The sequence below is a fragment of the Gossypium hirsutum genome, chromosome A07 (genome assembly GCF_007990345.1).
Source record: "Gossypium hirsutum isolate 1008001.06 chromosome A07, Gossypium_hirsutum_v2.1, whole genome shotgun sequence".
Lineage (NCBI taxonomy): Eukaryota > Viridiplantae > Streptophyta > Magnoliopsida > Malvales > Malvaceae > Gossypium > Gossypium hirsutum.
The window spans coordinates 47,367,529-47,390,196 of record NC_053430.1 but is presented as its reverse complement, the minus strand read 5'-3'; the positions used below and the strand labels follow the sequence as shown (position 1 = coordinate 47,390,196).

The window sequence follows — 22,668 nt, the reverse complement described above, 5'->3', positions numbered from 1 at the left end:
CATTAGTCTATTCCCTGAAGTTGCGTGGAGCAAATAGAAGAAACTAATCTATCTCTCTGAAGTTGCAGTGTAGTGGATTAAAATGATGAATCCTATACCTCTGAGTTGTAGTAGGCGGATTAAATACCCATGACGATCTATCTTTTTGAAGTGCAGAAGAGCAGATCGTATCAAGTCTTATCTCTGAGGTTGTAGTGGAGCAGACTAGAGATAGCAAATTTTATTCGTTTGAGAAGCTACAAGATACATTTTATCTCCCTGACGTTGCAGTGGGTGGATTGAAGCCCCAGTTCCTATACCTTTGAGGATGCAGTAGGATGAATGAAGCACTTGAAGAAGAAGAGACCCGAAGTCCAGCACGACCAAGCAAAACTGGCCATTCTAAAGTCTTTGCTCCGTTCTCGTTACCACAATAACAAGCAAAGAGGGGTAGCTGTAATAGGCCAATTTTGGCTGGCTAAAAAGCATTTATGCAGCCCAAATATTCAGCCTAATAGGGCCCAAATTGCTAGTCATAATCTGCTAGCCCAAAATACAAAACAGAGGTAACAAACCCTAATAGTTAGATAGCCTGGCGTCGCACGTCCCCACGTTGCATGCAACCGCCCGTTGCCCTCACATCCTTGCCCGCACGTCCAGTAGCCCCGCACAACGCACGTTCTCCGCCACACCTGCAACGAATGATGAATAGTGCAAATATACAACAAAGGTAAAGGGGGGAGAGAGGAAAATTTGGTGAGAAGAAAAGGCCAAGGATTTTTGTAAAAGGGGAGATCAGGAAAAGTGTAAAAGAGACATTGTATTGAAAAAGAAAAAAGGTACGAAATAAAATAAAAGAAGGAATTTTTGAAGGTATCTCGTTTTGTTTTTTAAAATCTATGGATATTTTGGTTCTTTTTCTTTTTTATTTTCTGTTATAAAACAAAAACAAAAGGGAAAGAAAGAGGAGGGCTTACCGTTGCGAGATTCGTCGGAGGGCGTCCTCGTTTCGTCGTTATCAGGTCGGACATGGGAGGAGACTGGAACGGCGGAGGTGTGAACTGCCGCGGCGCAGCTTCAAATGGCAGAGAGGGGAAAATGATTTAGGGTTTTTAAAATTGGGTTTTTATAGGGCTTAAAACGACGTCGTTTGGGGCCTGTTCCAGTGGCCCCAAAATTGCGCCGTATGGGCCATGCCGCGCGCATTTCTTTATAATGGGCCATTTGTGCAATTGGTCCCTTTCTTTTACAATGTTTTTAATTATTTTTTTTTCTTTTAAATTTCGCCAGATTTTTTATAACTATTTCAATTTGGTCCTGTTGCTGCATCGTGTTTGAGAGATTTGGGTAAATTTCTCTTTGGGTCTCCACTGTTGATTGCGTGTTCTAATTGGTCTTCGCATTTTATTTATTTCAAATTTGCCCCGAATTTCTGTTTTAAGTTTAAATTAGTCATTTTTGTTATTATTGCTATTAAATATTTTAATTTCAATTGAATTATTTATTATTATTATACATGTACATACATATTTCTTTTATAATATATATGCATATATTTTTATAATACATGTGCATTTTTTTTCATATATATATATTTTATTATTATTCTATTTACATGGTTTTTATATACATTTATATTTATAATTCATATACATTTTCCTTATTTTATAATTCATACATATATATACATTTTTTTATATATAATAGATATATTCGTACACTTTTTCAACATTATTATAAATATATTTCCCGCATATCTTTATAATGTATATACGCATATTTTTTTTCCTTATAATATACATGTATATTTCTAAACTTTTATAGGTTCATGTATATATTTTATATGTTTTTTATATTACTTTTTTCCATAATTTTTATATACATATACATATATATTTATATTAAATATTTGTTTCATATTACATCAACATTTTTTTACATATCTTTTAGAAATATATATTTTGATTTCGTCAAAACTTTAAAATCATTTATTCAAAGGCTTTTAAAATAAAGTGATATTCGATATTCGGGATTTTCGAGGAAATCGAGCCCTAATGTATTGGGTTCCGATTTTCTTATTAATCCTAAATAATCGAGAATTTTCTTTTTCAAAACGCATAAATAAAAATTATTTTCGGGAATTCAACATGTTATGTTCTAACACATTGAGTATGACATATTGTTTTCTCGATATGAAGATTTTCCCAGAAATAAAAGAGATATGCAAAGTTTGGGGATTTTGAGAAATTGTACCCTAACATATTGGGTTTTGATTTCTTCGTTTGAGTTAAACATTTGATTATTCTTTTTAGATTTCATCATTGGAGTTTAAAAAAAATCTTTTTAACCCCCGACACTAAGACATTAAATAATCAATTTGGTACCGATTTTTGGGCGTTACGAGGGTGCTAACCCTTCTTCGTACGTAACTGACTCCCGAACTCGTTCTCTCAAATTTCGTAGACCAAAATAATTTTTAAGGTGGGCCGATCACCCTCAATCAAGGATCGGTGGCGACTCTAATTTTTTATTTTTAAAGTCGACAACTAATTTTTGTTTTAAAAAAAATGGTTTCGACAATATGTTCATATAAATGCATCACTAATAGATATATATAAACCATAACAAGCTATGTTGCAGTAAAGAAGAATGAAAATGATAAGCATACGAAATATTCATAACTTACGGAAATTGTTGCCAAAAGTGTATATTGAAGTGCTGATATGAGGCACACTCACAAGACAACAAACAGTTATCCTTTTCTTTTGTTTCTTTTTTCTTTTTCTTTCTATTACTTATCATTATCAATGAGCATTTTCAACACCTAAACCATACAATACACCGGAATATTTTTCCAAAGTACCACTAAGAAATTCTCCTTGAGTTTCCTGAATGTACAAGATGTGAGCAAACTATCAGAACCTGCTTGATGACAGATCCCAACTCTTTCCACTTCCAGCAACTCTGCAAGCTTGTTCAATCCCCCATGCAAACTGTTACAAAACTTCATCAAATGCTTGATATCATAGAGTGTGGGAAAGTAAATATTGATCAAATTAAAGAACCCAACTTGCGTATCCGGTAAGTTCTGGCAAGTCAAGAGCTTAAGCAAGTAACCGAAATCGTAACCACTGTGGAAAGTAACCCAATACACACTATCATTTAAAACAATCCCTGAAGATATTAAAGCTCACCGAACCTCATTGCATCAATACCCTTCTCATTGTTCTTCTGAAATCAATCCACTTTGTCTCAAAAGCTCAATAGAATCATTAGCAAAGACATCCTCGTCGACATTAAACTCACAAAAATTAAATTGCCAAATGCAATACTTATCAGTTCCACAGGTAGGCAAGTTCCCTTTCTCATCTGAAAAGGTAAGACCCAATTGAATCAACTTTAACATATCAACATTGTCTTTCAAGGTTTGGTAGTGATAGTCATAGCTGCTCTTGAAATTGCCAACCGGACGTAAAACAATGCCTGGAAACTCGGTGTCCATGGCAATGTACGGGTAATCATCAACATTTCACGAATCAAAGCAAATTCCTCCTCAAGGTTATCGTTCCATACCTCACGGATTTGGATTGAATCGCTCTTTGGCAACAGAGACATCAGTTGAAAATCAAAAGGAGATGGGTTTTTTTTTCTTTCAACCAATAACAACCGAAGAGGTCAAAGATTCCTTAGTTACCACGAAACAAGAAAAAATAAATCAGATTGAGGTTTACCAGATATTGCTAAAAAATTAGGCTATTAATCATCCAAAAAAATAAATCGAAGCAGCTTCATATAGTAACCCTACAAATGAAATTTTGAAGAATTAAACCAGAAATCAGAATTGAATAGGGGAAGCGTAGAAGACACTTACCGTAAAGAAGGGGGGGGGGGAGGCAGGATTGGACTTTCCCTGAAAGGTCCTCTCTCTCTCTCTCGCTCTCTAGCGCGCGCTTTCACGGTTTCAGGGATGGAATATTAGTGGAGGAGGCCCTAAAACAGGGTTTGATTTTTCTTTAACTTTTCGGGTTTTTTTTTGTATATTTTGTCTTAAAAAGTGGTCGCTGTGGTTATCGTTTTAATGTGGTGTTTTTTTTCCTGTTTGTTCGCTTCCTGGGAAAAAGAAAGTGGCTTCAGTTTTCAGGTTTTTTTTTAATTGTTTTTCTTTTTGGTGGAGGGGGAATTTGATTGTTCATCTAAACGGGAGAGAGAGTGAGAGAAAGGGGGTGGCTTTGGAAGGTTTGCCTTTGCTCACCTCACCTCTTCCTCATCAAAGGAGGAGAGAGAATCTCTCATTCGATAAGGTAGATTTTTTCATTATACTCAAATTATCCGTGCTTTCCGCCTTTTATCATTTCGGATCTTGTTGGACCCTCTCTCCTCTAATCCCTTATATTTTAGGAAAAAAAAATCTCTTTTCAATTAGAGGTGATCATGGGCTGAGTTCGAGCCAGTTCTAGACAAATTTTAGTCCGGACCTAGCCCGGTACGAAATATGAGCCTAAAATTTGTCCAAGCCCAGCCCGAGAGAAAATTGCTAAGTCCGAGCCCGGCCCATATTAAATATATATTTAATATATATAAAATATATATTTGATTAAAAATATAAAAAATATATTTAATATATAATTCGGGTCGGGTCAGGCCAAAAAAGTTTTACCCGAGGCCCGGCCCGTTTTCTAAACGGACCTCATTTTTTATCCAAATCATATTTCGGCCTATATTTTACCCGAACCTCCCATTTTTTGGGTGGGCCGTCAGGTAGGGCTGGGTAGCCCAACCCATGATCACCTCTATTTCCAATTTTAAATTTAAGCAAATTGAGTAAAAAAGAGAATTAATTATAATGTATATTTTTTTATAAATTGTATATCATTTTAATTAGTATAACAATAAATTTAACTTTTGATGTTTACATATTTTATCAATTTAGTTTTTTATTTTAAAAATTCATCGCTTTACATAAATATTGTGACTAGAAAGGTCCTTTTACCCATATTTTATTAAGTAAAATATGTTTCAAATCTTCCTATTTTTCCGTACCTTTGGAATTTAGCTTTTTTTCTATTTTTATTTTCAGAAATTTAGTTTTTATTTTTTTAGTTTAAAAATTAAAATTTAATTGTTAATATTTAACATTGTTAAAATTTATTTGTTAAAATTGTGTCTATTACATAGTCTTTTTATTGGTTATATGTCTACCAAATCAGTATTTTTTCTTCAAAAGTCACACCAATGAATTTAATAGAATAGTTTTAACGATACTGACAGTTGGATCTAAATTTTTAAGTTAAAAAACTAGAGGGGCTAAATTCCTAGAAATAAAGTTAGAATGACTAAATCTAAATGTTCAAAAAGTACAAGGACTTGAAGCATAGTTTAAGCATCTTATATTTAAAATCACGTGTTATACAATCAATCTATCACTAAAACATTACATCTATAACAACATTTAGTTATAACAGCCAAAATTGTTGTAAAATTGATTTCTTTTTCTATGTATAGCGCCTCGAATTTTTTATACCATAAATAGTATTGATGAAATATAGTATATAGTCAAGATTTAAGGGAAATTTGAAAATAAATTAACATTAGTGTTCTTATGGAATTAATTTGAATTTTAGAAAGGAAGTCAATATGGAAGAATGTAAAGGTGAAAGTCTAAAAGGACCAATTATTATTTGGTATGGTAATGACATGAAATATGTATTAGTACGAAGAAAGTTATTTTTGGACTAAATTGGATGAAAATGATAAGTATAAAAATTAAAATGTAATTTTTTTTATTTCACCATAAAATGACACTTATGCAACTTTCACCTCAAGTGGACAAATATTGAAGTATAAGTACAATCTATAAAGTTTGGATATGTTAAAATGTCATGTACGATGGAGAAGGAAAGGTAAGTAAATAAAAATGGATCAAAGTGCAATTTTCTCATAGAAAAGATATTTTAATCATTTTAAAAGAAAATATTTGAAATATTATAAGACAAGATATTATATTTTGGGGATCGACTATGAACTATTGAATGTGATTAAAACATATAAATTAAATATGGATCGCACATTTAGTGTTCTTTAACTTGGCTTTATTTAAGTGAAATAAAGGGAGGAAAATATGACAAGATTTGTCATCATCATCTTCCCTTGTTGTTGACCCACCCTTTAGGAAGGGAAATTTTTTACCTTTTCAATTTTTGTTATTTTTCTTCAATTCAAGTTCAAATCTCACCCCAAATTTTAGTTCTTTTGTTATGATCAAAGAGAAAACTCCTTCCAAACTTGATTTCTCAATCAATTTCATCTTCTTCAACTTAAGATTTATATGGTTTAGTGAGAGAAAGCTTGGGATCTACATACTGCTTGAGACTAAAATATTGAATAAAAGACTTAAAACTTCTTACTCTAATAAGGCGCACATTTGGCATTTGAGACTTGATCATATTAACCAAAAAAAATTTACTAGACTTGTGAAAGACGACATCTTAAGTTTGATTAAAGGAATTGATCTTCCACAATATGAATCTTGCTTGAAAGGTAAGATTACTAAGCAATCTTTTAATGTAAAAGGAACAATGTAACACCCCGAACCCGAAACCGACACCGGAGTCGAGCACGAGGTGTTAACTGACTTTAACCCCTTATAAAATTTATTTTCCAGACACTGCCCAATCTGTGTACTAGTCGTTTTAAAAATCATATCTTGAGTTTCGTAACTCGAAAATCAGTTTTGTAATTTTTCCCAGAGACTAGACTCATGTTCCCATCTATGTATTTTTTTCTAGAATTTTTGGTCGGGCCAATTAGTACAGTTTATTAGTCAAAGTCTCCCAAGTTGCAGGGGTCGACTACACTGACCTTTTCCCATTACGACTTGGATATCTCCCTGCACGGGGCTTCAATACTGATGCCGTTTGTTTCTATGAAAACTAGACTCAGAGAGGAATCTGTACATATATGGTACGACCCCTAATTATCTCTGGTTAATTTATAATGAATTTCCAAAGTCGGAGCAGGGAATCCAGAAACCGTTCTGTCCCTGTCCCACAAAAATCTGATTATCTCTTAATATACTGCCCATATGATCTTTTCGTTACTTCCTCATGAAAACAGACTCATCGAGCTTCGATTACATAATTTATTCATCAATTAATCCCACTCCTACTATTTTTAGTGATTTTTCAATCTCATGACACTGCTGCTGCCAGCATCTGTTACGAAAGTAACTAGGTCCATTTCCTGCCTACCCTTGATCCAACTCAATCGAACATTCGTGCCATTTTCGCATGGCTTAAATTTTACATGCCAAAGTTCAAACACAACGTAATAGCTTATACATGCCAAAATGTTCTTCTAAACCAACTAAGAAGAAAGTACCAAACTTGCTATCCGGTGTGATGACTTCGATGACGGCCTGACCCCGCAAAAATAGATGAGTCCAAGCAACCTATAATGGGTGACAAGGAAACACCGAGTGAGTTTATAACTCAGTAAGTCATAAGCAATGCACTACCATCCATCAATAACATTATCACAAGAGGAAACAAAATGGAACGAGACAATTTACTCCATCCATACCGAACCATACCATAGTTCCTCCAACCTATCGATTCAATTTCATATCAATTCATGCATTCACATTCTATATACTCATCAATGGGACATTGAAGCATTTTCATAAATCAATTTATTTTCGTTACAATCAAACGACTAAACGGCCTTTCACCCATCCTACGATAAATTTTATGTACGTGACTTCAAGTATATTTGTCACATAGGTTCAAACTTACCGAGCTCAACACCAAGTATAAGCATAGCACCTATTAGCCATGTACTCAAGACACTTACCCGATCCGCTGTCCGCGATCGACTCAATAGTGTCGCACACGTAGTGTCCATAATGATTCACGAATGTATATTGAGTCCGCACACTCAGTGCTATATAATCAACTCGCACACTTAGTGCTACGTAATCAAATCGCACACTTAGTGCTAATATCAAACTCGCACACTTAGTGCCGCATGGTCAATTCGCACACTTAGTGCATCATATTCATTTCGCACACTTAGTGCAACATAGTCAAATCGCACACTTAGTGCTGTACAATTTAATCCCGCGCACTTAGCGCCAATCTCATGGTCGTAAATGGTTATACCCGTACGTTTAGTGCCGAGATCAACAACTCAGTACATCTTACCTCTTTTCTTTCCATTCAACAATTTCATTATCACATCCGTACATGCATATATATATGTATATTTATTCATTCCATTCAGCATCAATACATAAACATTATGACCATTTGAAATAACGCCAACTACATGCTTAATGACTTACCTCGTGTTGGGTAAGACGGTTCCAACTCGGCTACTCGTGATCTTTTCTTTGCCTTTGCTCTTGAGCTTAATTAAACAAATAAATTGATTTAATCATTTGAGCATCGAAAAGAGGAACATAAGGCACTTAGCCCATATTTATACATTAGACTTTAAAGTCACATACATGTGAAATCATGCATCAACTCAACATATTAACCCACACTCCCCTTTAGCCGATTGTCCTTACCAAGATATAGGCATCAATATGTTTGCCTCTAACCGAATTCATGCAACGCCAATCCATCTCATGTGGCCGAATATGCATGTCTCTTTGAGGCCAAATTATATTCTTAGTACCACATATAAATGACATACATTTTACTAACTAATGCATTACATATTATAACTCAATATGTATCCATCATTTAGTCCATAACTAAACCACCACCATATATAAACATATACTTTGGGGTGATATATATATATGTATCATACCAATACATCATGTGCATATATATATATACAAGAGCCGAATCACAAGGCTAATTATAGCCATCTCATATATTTTCATCCCATACCCGAATGCACAAGTACATTATAATAGCTTCCAACTTAATTCCTCATAAATTTCCCCCTTTTTATCTTCATGGCCGAATGCTCCTTCTACTTTCACAAAGCATGAATTTCATCATCCAACTTACAAGCTTACAATCTCATGAAGTTTAACCTCATGGTACCTATCAAACTCTCACTCATTAGCTTCTATCATAAACCTCCAACAACACCAAATAAACATATACTTTGGGGGTCTATGGTAGAACCAAGAAAGAACTCATAGATATCGAGATGTGAGCAACTACCATTATTCATCTAAGTTTAGCATGAAACACAATCATCACCCTTATTAATCTTTTATAGCCGAAAACCATACTCACCCCCAAAATCGAAATTTCAACATGGTTTACAAAAATCACTTGATAACTCACTCAATATCAACTAAAATTTCAAAAGCTAGTACAAACTTTCTTACCTTAATAGTGACCTAAGATGACCGATTGCTTCACTCCCTTCTTCTTCCTTTCATTCGGCCAAGAAGAACAAAAAAAACACAACTTATTTTTCTTTCTTCCTTAGAACATTCGGCCAAGGGGACATGAAGAAAGATGGACACTTTTTTTTTTGTTTTTCCTTCTTACTTTCACGGCAATGGGGAGGGGAAGAAACAATTACACACATCCTTTCCTTTTTCCATTTCTTTATTCCCCATACTTCTTATTATATTTTATCCTACATACCTCACTAGGCCAACATGTTCCCAACATGTTTCCACCCATAGCATGGCCGGCCACTACATATTAGGGAGGGGAATTTGACATGCAAGTCCCCTTTTTCTTCCACATGCACTAATAGGTCCTCATGCATTGACCTATCACATTTTAAAATTTTCTCATATAAGTCCTATTGACTAAATTCACATGCAATCGACTAAATCGAAGCTTGAAATTTTCCACATTCATGATTACATATTCTAGACAATAAACATCACATTCAAACCTTTCGGTGACTCGGTTTAGCGGTCCCGAAACCACTTCCCGACTAGGGTCAATTTTGGGCTGTCACAACTCTCCCCACTTAAGAAATTTTCGTCCCGAAAATCTTACCGGTAAATAGGTTTGGTATCGTTCTTTCATCGAGCTCTCGGTTTCCCAAGTAGCTTCCTCGATCCCGTGTTTGAGCCATAACACTTTACTAGCGGAACTCTTTTGTTTCGCAACTCCTTCACTTCACGAGCTAGGAACGCATCGGTCTTCTTCATAGCTCATGTCGACTTGAATTTCAACCTCTGATGGGCTAATTATATGCGATGGATCAGATCGATAGCGTCGAAGCATCGAAACATGAAAGACGTCATGAATCCTTTCTAGCTCGGGGGCAAAATCAATCTATACGCAACCGGACCAACTCGTTCAGAGATTTCGTACGGCCCAATAATCTCGGGCTCAACTTGCCTTTACGGCCAAATCTGAGTACCTTCTTCCAAGGTGACACTTTAAGAAACACTTTATCTCCCACCTGATATTCAATGTCCTTTCGTTTTAAATCCGCATACGATTTTTGACGATCTGTGGCTACCTTCAGACTTTCGCGGATTACCTTTACTTTTTGTTCGGCATCTTTAATCAAATCAACTCCGAAAATTTTACTTTCACCAAGCTCGGTCCAAAACAATGGCGTACGGCATTTAGGACCGTACAAAGCCTCATAAGGTGCCATCTTAATACTTGATTGAAAACTATTGTTGTAACGAATTCAATCAAAGGTACATACCGTTCCCATGAACCACTAAACTCAAGGATGTAGCATCTCAGCATATCCTCGAGTATCTGAATTATCCGCTCGGATTGACCATCGGTTTGGGGATGAAAAGCGGTGCTAAAATGCAGCTTGGTACCCAAAGCTTCTTGCAATTTCTTCCAAAATCGCGAGGTGAATCTCGGATCTCTATCCGACACGATAAAATAGGTACTCCGTGTAATCTCACAATCTGAGAAACATACAATTCGGCTAGTTTATCCAATGAAAAATCCGTACGCACGGGGATAAAGTGAGCCGACTTAGTCAGCCTATCAACAACAACCCAAATCGCATCCTTCTTACTTGCAGACAATGGCAGTCTGGACACAAAGTCCATTGTGACTCGGTCCCATTTCCACTCGGGTATCATGATCGACTGAAGTAACCCTAAAGGCACTTGATGTTCCGCTTTCACTTGTTGACATATTAAACATCTCGAAACAAAGTCGGAGATGTCTCGTTTCATACCATGCCACCAAAATGACGTTTCAAATCGTTGTACATTTTCGTACTCCCCGGGTGAATTGACATTTGGCTACAATGGCTTCGTTCAGAATCATCGAAATGAGTTCCGAATTCCTTGGAACACACAAACGATTTCTGAACCTCAAACAATCATCATCATCAATTTGAAACTCCGATTCCTCGTTCGGAACACACTTAGCCCGTTTTGCAACCAATTCATCATCGACTTTCTGAGCTTCACGAATTTGGTGAGTCAATAATGGTTTAGCTTTTAATTCAGCTACTAACACATTGTCTGGTAGAACAGACAAATGCACGTTCATCGCTCGTAAAGCAAACAATAACTTCTGGCTTAAGGCGTCCGCAACCACGTTAGCCTTTCCCGGGTGGTAATCAATGACAAGCTCGTAATCTTTCAACAACTCAAGCCAAAGTCTTTGTCGCAGATTCAAGTCTCGTTGAGTCATCAAATATTTGAGACTTTTGTGATCCGAAAATACATGGCACTTCTCACCAAACAAATAATGTCGCCATATTTTCAATACAAACACAATGGCGGCTAGTTCGAGATCATGGGTCGGATAATTTCTCTCGTGTGGCTTCAATTGTCTCGACGCATAGGCCACAACTCGACCTTCTTGCATCAATACGCAACCTAACCCAAGTAGGGATGCGTCACTATAAATGGCAAACTCTTTACCCGATTCGGGTTGCACCAAAATTGGAGCTTCAGTCAAATGAGTTTTCAGTTGATCGAAGCTTTTCTGACATTTCTCCGTCCATTCGAACTTAACATCCTTTTGAAGTAACTTCGTCATTGGTGTGGCTATCATCGAGAAACCTTTGACAAATCGTCGGTAATAACCGGCGAGTCCTAGAAAGCTCCGGACTTCGTAACATTTCTCGGAGGCTTCCAGTTAAGTATGGCTGAAATTTTGCTCGGGTCAACTCGAATACCCGATGCGGATACCACATGACCCAAGAAGCTAACCTCTCTTAGCCAGAACTCACACTTACTGAACTTAGCATATAACTGCTTATCCCGCAAAATTTGTAACACTAGCCTCAGATGCTCAGCATGTTCGGTCTCATCTCTTGAATAGACCAAGATGTCATCAATAAACACAACTACGAACCGATCCAAATACGGCCTGAAGATCTGATTCATCAAATCCATAAACACCGCAGGGGCATTAGTGAGCCCGAACGGCATCACTAAGAACTCGTAGTGACCGTAACTCGTTCTGAAAGCAGTTTTGGGTACGTCCGAATCTCGAATCCGCAACTGATAATAACCCGATCTCAAATCTATCTTTGAAAACACCGATGCTCCCTTTAATTGATCGAACAGATCATCAATACGCGGTAACAGATACTTATTCTTTATCGTCACTTTATTCAGTTGACGATAGTCAATGCACAACCTCATGGTTCCGTCCTTCTTTTTCACGAACAATACTGGTGCACCCCAAGGTGAGAAACTCGGTCGAGCGAAACCTCTATCCGTCAACTCTTGCAATTGAGCTTTCAATTCTTTTAACTCGGTTAGTGCCATACGATACGGAGCTATCGAAATTGGCGTAGTTCCAGGTACAAGCTCAATACCAAACTCTATCTCCCGAACAGGTGGCAAACCCGGTAACTCTTCAGGAAAAACATCCGGGTATTCACAAACCACCGGCACCGATTCGGGTTTCTTTTCTAACTCCTTGTCATCAAGTACATACGCGAGGTATGCTTCGCACCCTTTCCTTACATATTTTTGGGCCAACATTGCTGATATTACAGCTGGCAACCCCCCTTAAGTCCGCAGACTCAACTCAGATTATTTCGTTATTTGCGCACCTCAAATAGATAGTCTTGCTTTTGCAATTCACAACCGCATCATGCGCGGTTAACCAATCCAAACCGAGAATAACATCAAACTCGTCGAACGGCAAAAGCATCAAATCGGCCGGAAAATAGGATTCTCGGATTATTAGAGGGCATCTCTTACACACTTTATCAACAAGTACGCATTGACCCAACGGGTTTGATACTCGAATTACGAGCTCAGTAGACTCAACAGGTAGAGTCTTCCTGGTTGCTAAGGTTTCGCATACATATGAATGAGTAGAACCAGGGTCAATCAATGCAATCACATTAGTATCAAAGAGAGTGAAGGTACCAGTGATGACGTCGGGGGAGGATGCCTCCTCTCGTGCGCGAATGACATATGCTCTAGCAGGAGTACGGTTCTCGGCTCGATCGGCCGTATCAGAGGCCCCCCTCTGACTACCACCCCTGCCTCCTAAAATTCTCGGTGGTCTACCTCTATATGTCACTCCACTAGGTCTTGCACCTTGAATCTTATTCTTCTCATCCAGCTCCGTGCAATCTCTAATGAAGTGGTCTTTCGAACCGCATCCGTAACAGGCCCTGCTAGTAGACTTGCCCCAACATTCACCTAGGTGTCGTCTTCCACATTGGGGACATTCAGGTTTCTCGTGACGATTATTGCCCACACTAGCTACCGAAGTAGCTCGGGAGCCCATCGATGGTCTTGCCCTGATGGAAATTCCCGCAGTCGCCCTCGACTTATTAATGTCCTCCCTGAACTTCTTTACAGCTGAGAACGGAGCTTTACCCGTCGATCTTTTACGATAATCTCTAGCTTCAAATTCAGCCTTCCTCTTCTCCTTTCCAAGTTCTTCCGCCTTGCAGGCTCGTTCGACTAGTGTTACGAATTCTTTTATTTCCAAAATACCCATTAGTAGCTTTAAATCTTCATTCAATCCTTCCTCGAATCTTTTGCACATAGCAACCTCATCAGCTACACACTCCCGGGCATACCTACTGAGTCTTACGAATTCATGTTCGTATTCAGATACAGTCATACGGCCTTGCTTGAGTTCCAAGAACTCCTTACGCTTCTGATCAATGAACCGTTGGCTAATAAATTTCTTTCGGAATTCCGTTTGAAAGAAGTCCCAAGTTACTCGCTCGTTCGGGACTATGGAAATCAAGGTCCTCCACCAATAGTAGGCTGAGTCTCGCAACAAAGATACAGCACATTTTAGACATTCGTCGGGTGTGCATGACAATTCATCGAACACCCGAATGGTGTTATCAAGCCAGAACTCGGCCCTTTCGGCATCATCAGTTTCTATGGCCTTGAACTCCTCGGCCCCACGCTTCCTAATCAAGTCTACAGGTGGCTTACTCAGCCTCACAGGATCAGCGACTGATGGCATTACAGGCTCTTGGGGTGGATTATTCAAATTTGGGAATTGTTGGACAGCCGGGTTGGTTCGGGCATATTGCGCGACCCACTCATTCATCATGGTAAAGAAGGCTTGTTTAGCCCCCTCACCTTGATTATTCGCAGATGACTGAGGTTCAACAGGCGGCGTCCCTTGTGCAGGAGTAGCCGCTACGCTCTCAACGTCATCCGCTAGGGTTCTTTCTTCACCGGGGTCCATTTACTAATCAAAACAAAAACATTTCAACCGTCGGAAGTCATCACACATTTAAACATTAACATTCGGCATGTATAGCTAGACTCATACGCGCTATGGTAGTCCTAGAACCGACTAAACCATAGCTCTGATACCAATCAAATGTAACACCCCGAACCCGAAACCGACACCGGAGTCGAACACGAGGTGTTAACTGACTTTAACCCCTTATAAAATTCATTTTCCAAACACTGCCCAATCTGTGTACTAGTCGTTTTAAAAAATCATATCTTGAGTTTCGTAACTCAAAAATCAGTTTCGTAATTTTTCCCAGAAACTAGACTCATGTGCCCATCTATGTATTTTTTTCTAGAATTTTTGGTCGGGCCAATTAGTACAGTTTATTAGTCAAAGTCTCCCAAGTTGCAGGGGTCGACTACACTGACCTTTGCCCATTACGACTTGGATATCTCCCTGCACGGGGCTTCAATACTGATGTCGTTTGTTTCTATGAAAACTAGACTCAGAGAGGAATCTGTACATATATGGTACGACCCCTAATTATCTCTGGTTAATTTATAATGAATTTCCAAAGTCGGAGCAGGGAATCCAGAAACCGTTCTGGCCCTGTCCCACAAAAATCTGATTATCTCTTAATATACTGCCCATATGATCTTTTCGTTACTTCCTCATGAAAACAGACTCATCGAGCTTCGATTACATAATTTATTCATCAATTAATTCCACTCCTACTATTTTTAGTGATTTTTCAATCTCATGACACTGCTGCTGCCAGCATCTGTTACGAAAGTAACTAGGTCCATTTCATGCCTACCCTTGATCCAACTCAATCGAACATTCGTGCCATTTTCGCATGGCTTAAAGTTTACATGCCCAAGTTCAAACACAACGTAATAGCTTATACATGCCAAAATGTTCTTCTAAGCCAACTAAGAAGAAAGTACCAAAACTTGCTATCCGGTGTGATGACTTCGATGACGGCCTGACCCCGCAAAAATAGATGAGTCCAAGCAACCTATAATGGGTGACAAGGAAACACCGAGTGAGTTTATAACTCAGTAAGTCATAAGCAATGCACTACCATCCATCAATAACATTATCACAAGAGGAAACAAAATGGAACGAGACAATTTACTCCATCCATACCGAACCATACCATAGTTCCTCCAACCTATCGATTCAATTTCATATCAATTATGCATTCACATTCCATATACTCATCAATAGGACATTGAAGCATTTTCATAAATCAATTTATTTTCGTTACAATCAAACGACTAAACGGCCTTTCACCCATCCTACGATAAATTTTATGTACGTGACTCCAAGTATATTTGTCACATAGGTTCAAACTTACCGAGCTCAACACCAAGTATAAGCATAGCACCTATTAGCCATGTACTCAAGACACTTACCCGATCCGCTGTCCGCGATCGACTCAATAGTGTCGCACACATAGTGTCCACAATGATTCACGAATGTATATTGAGTCCGCACACTCAGTGCTATATAATCAACTCGCACACTTAGTGCTACGTAATCAAATTGCACACTTAGTGCTACATAGTCAAACTCGCACACTTAGTGCCGCATGGTCAATTCGCACACTTAGTGCATCATATTCATTTCGCACACTTAGTGCAACATAGTCAAATCGCACACTTAGTGCTGTACAATTCAATCCCGCGCACTTAGCGCCAATATCATGGTCGTAAATGGTTATACCCGCACGTTTAGTGCCGAGATCAACAACTCAGTACATCTTACCTCTTTTCTTTCCATTCAACAATTTCATTATCACATCCGTACATGCATATATATGTATATTTATTCATTCCATTCAGCATCAATACATAAACATTACGACCATTTGAAATAACGCCAACTACATGCTTAATGACTTACCTCGTGTTGGGTAAGACGGTTCCAACTCGGCTACTCGATGACCTTTTCTTTGCCTTTGCTCGATTCACCTCCTTTAACTCCTTGAGCTTAATCAATAAATAAATTGATTTAATCATTTGAGCATCGAAAAGAGGAACATAAGGCACTTAGCCCATATTTATACATTAGACTTTAAAGTCACATACATGTGAAATCATGCATCAACTCAACATATTAACCCACACTCCCCTTTAGCCGATTGTCCTTACCAAGATATAGGCATCAATATGTTTGCCTCTAACCGAATTCATGCAACGCCAATCCATCTCATGTGGCCAAATATGCATGTCTACTTTGAGGCCAAATTATATTCTTAGTACCACATATAAATGACATACATTTTACTAACTAATGCATTACATATTATAACTCAATATGTATCCATCATTTAGTCCATAACTAAACCACCACCATATATAAACATATACTTTGGGGTGATATATATATGTATCATACCAATACATCATGTGCATATATATATATACAAGAGCCGAATTACAAGGCTAATTATAGCCATCTCATATATTTTCATCCCATACCCGAATGCACAAGTACATTATAATAGCTTCCAACTTAATTCCTCATAAATTTCCCCCTTTTTATCTTCATGGCCGAATGCTCCTTCTACTTTCACAAAGCATGAATTTCATCATCCAACTTACAAGCTTACAATCTCATGAAGTTTAACCTCATGGTACCTATCAAACTCTCACTCATTAGCTTCTATCATAAACCTCCAACAACACCAAATAAACATATACTTTGGGGGTCTATGGTAGAACCAAGAAAGTAACTCATAGATATCGAGATGTGAGCAACTACCATTATTCATCTAAGTTTAGCATGAAACACAATCATCACCCTTATTAATCTTTTATAGCCGAAAACCATACTCACCCCCAAAATCGAAATTTCAACATGGTTTACAAAAATCACTTGATAACTCACTCAATATCAACTAAAATTTCAAAAGCTAGTACAAACTTTCTTACCTTAATAGTGACCTAAGATGACCGATTGCTTCACTCCCTTCTTCTTCCTTTCAATTCGGCCAAGAAGAACCAAGAAAAACACAACTTATTTTTCTTTCTTCCTTAGAACATTCGGCCAAGGGGACATGAAGAAAGATGGACACTTTTTTTTTTGTTTTTCCTTCTTACTTTCACGGCAATGGGGAGGGGAAGAAACAATTACACACATCCTTTCCTTTTTCCATTTCTTTATTCCCCATACTTCTTATTATATTTTATCCTACATACCTCACTAGGCCAACATGTTCCCAACATGTTTCCACCCATAGCATGGCCGGCCACTACATATTAGGGAGGGGGAATTTGACATGCAAGTCCCCTTTTTCTTCCACATGCACTAATAGGTCCTCATGCATTGACCTATCACATTTTAAAATTTTCTCATATAAGTCCTATTGACTAAATTCACATGCAATCGACTAAATCGAAGCTTGAAATTTTCCACATTCATGATTACATATTCTAGACAATAAACATCACATTCAAACCTTTCGGTGACTCGGTTTAGCGGTCCCGAAACCACTTCCCGACTAGGGTCAATTTTGGGCTGTCACATATATACATTATTTTGGAAAGTTAATTTATTTTTCAGAAAACTCCTAACTTGATCTAGTTTGAAAACTTCTAATTTCAGTGCGTGTTTTGAAATTATAAATATGGCAAAGTTCTTACGTATTTTAGAAAAAAAATTATACTTTTATACTTTTATATCACAGTAAAATCATCAAGTAATGTAGTAGCGAATTTAAATTTTGAAAATTGATTTTGAATATGATAAATCATACGTTTTCGTCGTTTTACGTTAAGAATAATAAATCCGACAGAAATGAATAGAAACCATAAAACAAACTTACTAACCAAAAGATCCTAAATAAACTAATCATATATCGATTTATTTACTTAACTAGAAAATTAATCCGAGCTCAGGCACACCATCCGATCTTAAGCATAAAACCAACGTATTAAATAAATGAGTGACCTAGAAGCCCAGTATGTAACACATCTACGCAAGAAATCAGAAACACATACACAACCATATACGTTTTCATATACAGATTCAAGCATGTTCTCATATACGGAATCAGATGTATACTCATAATCAAATGCAAGTGCATATATGGATTTAGATACAGATGCAAACACTGATCCTATCCCCATCCACTACACACCAACTCTGCCTAACCAATCACACCAATTAAGACTATAAGAGTCCACCCATCCCATCACACCTGGTCATGGTGGTATGTCACTCATATAAGTGTAACTGAGCTGGTAGAAAAAATTTTACGGTAAACTGCTAGAATCATATATATTTGGTTGTGCCACTATAATTGCAGTCAAGTTGCCATAACAAATATTGCAGATACACCACCAGAAGGTGCAGTAATACTGCCAGAGTCACATTTTCTCCATCACATATCATATCCTACCCCAATGCATATGCAAATACTAACAGACATCAGATGCACATATGCCATATATATTTTCACATTAGACATACTAACAGAATTATTAGATCATAGACCATATACAAATTTCACATTTTAGACATTCCTGTAATTGAAACACAAATAATATCCCTATCACATACAATAGAAAAGTATCATATTTCTTATTGCAGAGTCATTTTTAAGGCAAACGATCCCTACGGGAGGTCTAATTACAAATTTTTAAGTCAAATGGGCCTAAGTAAAAAAAAATAAAAAGTGGGCCAACACTACCTAACTAGCCCAGCCTTTGTGGTCCACACGATCTAACACATGCTTGTGTAGGTCACATGGCCCAAATAGCCCTGACTCTGTGACTCATACGACCAGGCACAGGTCATGTGGCGTCGACAGTCCCAATTTTGGCTTTTGCTAATCGCTATTTTCTCGTGTTTTTATTACACACCTAGTCAGTTCCAATGCAAACACCACAAATGTAAATTCATCACCTAAAAATGACATTCAACTTAATGAATTAACAAATAGAATGAAAAATGCCACTCGCTTCCTAAACCGTTCGACCTAAAATCACAGAACATTTGATCCTTGCAACCCAAATTATCACTGTAACACCCCAAACCCCGACCCAGACGTTATGGCCGAATCTGACGTGCCACATTAAAGTTAAAAAAAATACACGTTTCGTTTTAGTGTTTTAATAAATTGTCTTTTGTTAAGCTTATCCAAGTGAATGGAAGTTGTGCACCAGGTAGGTATTCAAAAATAGAGGAGGTGAGCCATACAGGCTGCTTAAGTACCAAGCTCTTTGATTGGATCCAATCCTAGACATGCCCACAACCATTACCACACTTTGATAGCCAAGTTGAAATTCATTTGAGTAGATATCTTTGATAAACCAATTAATCGTGTCGTTACATTATTCTGAAAACGAGTATCATTTTGAAAACACGCCCTAAGTCTAGCCCATTTGAAGTATTATCAGAAATATTTAGAGTTATTAAGAAGAAAATAATCCCAGAAAGAGAATAAAGTTAAAATGGCCCTATTACAACCCCCAAAAAAATTAAATAGTAATTAAGATAAACTAAAGAAAACCAATTACTTATTTTAAAGTCCAAAAGCGATCACCGTGGCCACTCTGAATCCCCTCCGGCTCCAAGTCCCCACATCAAGGCTCACCTGCAAGGTTAAGGAAGGGGGTGAGTTTGGAAACTCAGTGTGCAATAAGCCCTTTCAGAGCCCAAACCAATATCAGCATACTAGGCCTAAGCCTAAATTCAGTCTCAACATATACTGGGCCGAAGCCTTTCGTTTATCGGTTACTGGGCCGAAGCCTTTTCATAATTCATATCACTGGGCCGAAGCCTTTACTGCAAATGGTACGGCCCATAAGCCCTTTTCAATAACACATGCAATATCAATGAACATATGCAAGCCCATTTGGGGAGACTACTCAACCCACCGTCCGCTACTCTCCACCCGTACCAACCAAGCTCTCCATGTGGGGAATAACTCAACCCACCCAACCAAACTCTCCACTGGCAGCATAGCTGCTTTATCATATAACTGGAGGCCTAGCCTCTTTTAATAACTAGGGCAAAGCCCATTTCGGTAAACTGGGGCAAAGCCCTTTTAACACTTCCTCCATTCATATAAAACCCAACCCATGCATATATGAATATATCATGGCATATCATGTGCATATCATGGCATATCATGTACAAATCAGTATCACATGCATCTTAATTATAGCATATCCCTAGGGGTATAATGGTCATTTTCACCTAGGGGCAAAATGGTCATTTCCACATTATAAGGGTAATTTCATTATTTTATCAATTGTTAGAGTTTTCTATACTCATTGTCAGTTATCAATAATTTCAAGTGTTTAAACAGCGATTCTAGCCCATTCCTAGCAAAACCGAGTTATTGGGCCAAAAACCCCTAATGGGCCCTACTTAGCCGACCTAGTCATCTAGGCTCATTTAGCCTATATTCCATAACGGTATTAATTGTCTCAATGTGCAATTTATTTGGATTTCATTTTCTACCAAAACTTACCTAAATGGGCCCGAAAGCCCATTGGGCCCGATTTCAGCCCCTCGAGGCCCAACTTACCGTGATGCAGAAAATCGTGCCCTTACCTGTTCCAACGATCCCAATCCTCAAACTTAGCATATCTAACTAACCTATGAGCTTTTTCATGCTCACAAGTCCTCGAAATGCCAAAATTTTGGCATTTCGGCATTTTGGCATATATTGATTTAAGCTACGAAAGAGGGTTCGTTACACACCTGTTTTGTGACGTTCACCAATAAAGTCTCCCACGGCAACCTACAATTATTTACCACCATTCTTAGTCTACAGATCATGCTAATCAAACCCAAATCTTACCTTACCAAAATCAACCAAATAATCCCTAACAACCATAAGTCACTTACCTTCACCGAGTCCGCTGCTCGATCCAAGTTTTCCAAATCGATACCCCAAGCCTTGCTGCTCCTCCAAAGTATCTACCCCACTATACAAACCATAAAAATCAAATGAAAAAGCCCAATAAGGCCTATATCTCAAATCGGCAACCTCCCTAAACTATAGGGGTTTCGGCTTTTGTCAACAGTTATACTACTGAATCGATTGGAGTATGAATACTTACCACAGTCTTCCTTTTTGAACTGATTAAAGCTTAGAAGATGAAAGAGTTGACCAACAAAAAGTGAAGGAAATAGAAGGTTGCTGGTCAAAAAGAAATCAGCACCACCAAGTTTCACAGGTTTCGGCTTTTGTGGCTTTTCGGCAAAAGTGAAGATAAGAAAGGGAGTAGTAGATGGAAAGAAAGGAATAGTAGACTGGTTTTGGAGAAGAAAAGAAAGAAAGATGAATGGGAAGGGTGGCAGTTTCGGTTAGAGAAGAAAATAAAAAAAGAAAAGAATGGTTCTATGGTGCTCAAACAGAGGAAAATCGGCACAACTATAGCCTAATGCCGAAATATTACCCTTAAAATCCCCCTAACCAATTTCTCCTCCCTAATCTCCTCTATTCGGCCAACTCTAATCTTTCTTTCAAATCCCTAAAATCTCTCCCCTTATCACTCCTTTATTCAAGCATTCAACTGATTCAAACTCTCTCCAACAGAGTTCCATTCGGCTTCAAACTTCTGCATGCACAAAGCATAAAAATAACATCACAATTGCCATAACAGAGAATCGAACCCAGGTTTCCCCCGACCACTTGAACTCCACCTTTTTAGCTCCTTAGTGGCGTCACTTAGCCACTTTTCTAGGGGCTCTTTTTGTGATACATATTACCCACAACTTTTAGTAAAGCCATCTATCCAAAGCCCCTGACTCCCTAAGCCCAAAGTTCAAAAATTCTTCCGGGTTTTGGTCGTCACATGGGCTTTCCGTAAGCCCATTTACATACTCCAATTATGAATTTTCACTACCAAATACCAAGTTCTAAAAACTTTACCTAATTCTTAGAAATTATGAAAAACCCAAAAATCAGGATGTTACAATCACAAACTAAACCTTATTATGGGTGTCTAACAACTTACCCTCAACGGTAGAGAATTAAATGCACTTATGAAGCCGGAGGAGCATTCATCTCATGAGTCACACCAAATCAAATCAAAATTCAATTAAAAAAATCCCAACAATAAGCCCACAT

General features: G+C 37.8%; 1 pseudogene; it reads right to left on the bottom strand.

Annotated features, from left to right (window-relative positions):
- Positions 1-2,747: 2,747 nt before the first annotated feature.
- On the bottom strand, positions 2,748-3,505 carry LOC121231916 (probable CCR4-associated factor 1 homolog 6; annotated as a pseudogene).
- Positions 3,506-22,668: the final 19,163 nt, after the last annotated feature.